The following is a 1,389-nucleotide window of genomic DNA, read 5'->3' as shown; positions in this document are numbered from 1 at the left end:
CCCAGCCCAAGCCCACCCCCTCCTCCAGCAAACTCACACCCCTGCATATCCCTCCATCACTCGGTCACTCACCACTGACCTCTCACCCCCTAAGGTATTTACCTTCAGATAGGAGAGCAGGAAGATCCTTAGGGGATTAAGACCCACCTTTGTGATACAGAGGGGAACTTGGTACCATAGAGGCGGCTGGGACACAGGGGAGGCCTCCGAGGCAACAGCTGAGCTGAGGGAAGACACAGGTGTCCTGAGGGCCCGTCCACCTCAAGGAGCCTGGAGTAATCCCTAGCCCAGACCTCTGCTGGGTCCCAGTTCCCTCAGAGGAAGCCTCGAGGATCAGGGACAAGCTTCGTCCTTCTTGGGAGATGGAGGAGGACTGTGAGGGAGGGGAAAAGGGACAGAGCCCAAGAGAAGGAGGGATGGGTGGGGGTGGGCATGAGTGCCAGCCGCAGCCCAGAGCCTCCGGCAGGCAGCAGCCAGATAATAAGCAAGAATAATAGAGGAAAGAGAGCGAAATGTCACACAGGCTCTGGTGCCATTAGCCACCAGAGAAGGGAAATATCACATAATTAGGCCAGGCCTTTGTTTGCTTTTGTGCAGGGGGAATAAGAGGGGGCCCTGGTTATTGGGGGGGCACTGTGCCTCTGGGGATGGATCTGTTTACCTGGGGTGTGGGGTGGGGCAAGGGAAAGTGGATTCTGGGACCCTCAGGCTTCCCACTCCCTGGTCCCTGAGCCTGACATGCTCAGAGGGTATTTGGAAGGGGGCCAGGGAAGGGATAAGACTGGTTCCACCTCGAAACTGAAACATGGAGCTCAGAGGCTTCCTTGCTAAACTGTGTTTGCTGCTGTTTGTTTATATTTCCCTCGTTATTACCCAAGTCACAGAAACACCCGGGTAATAGCTGCAAAATTACACACTCGCAGCTAATTCGAGTACGACTCTTGGCATAGCAGCCACGTTTTAAGGAGAAATAAACAAGGCTTGAAATAAAAGTCAGCAGGAATACAAATCTGCAGCAACGAGGCCCACTCCCCCCCTTCCCATGCAACAACTACCACATATAGCCCTCTTTCCACACATGCACACACCTCTACCCAGGCCAGCCTTCCCCATTCCCTTCAGCATGACTTGAAGGGGCTCTTATCACTGCTCCCCCCACTCTAATCCAGGTTAGGCCAGGTCCTTCGTTCGTCAGACCCAGGCTCCTCCTCTGCCTGATTCCCTTCATTTGAGGGTGCCCACTCTCCTGCTTCCCTGGCTAAGGAGGTTCTAACCACCTGCTCACCATTTACTCATCCAACACATGTTTCTTGAGCATATACTTGTGCCAGGCATGGATGGTGCTCTAGTGGTGAGAAAATACAGATGCAGTGCATGGGACAGATATTA

Source organism: Bubalus bubalis, chromosome 20 (genome assembly GCF_019923935.1).
Source record: "Bubalus bubalis isolate 160015118507 breed Murrah chromosome 20, NDDB_SH_1, whole genome shotgun sequence".
Taxonomy (NCBI): Eukaryota; Metazoa; Chordata; class Mammalia; order Artiodactyla; family Bovidae; genus Bubalus; species Bubalus bubalis.
This window is presented reverse-complemented; position numbering follows the sequence as displayed.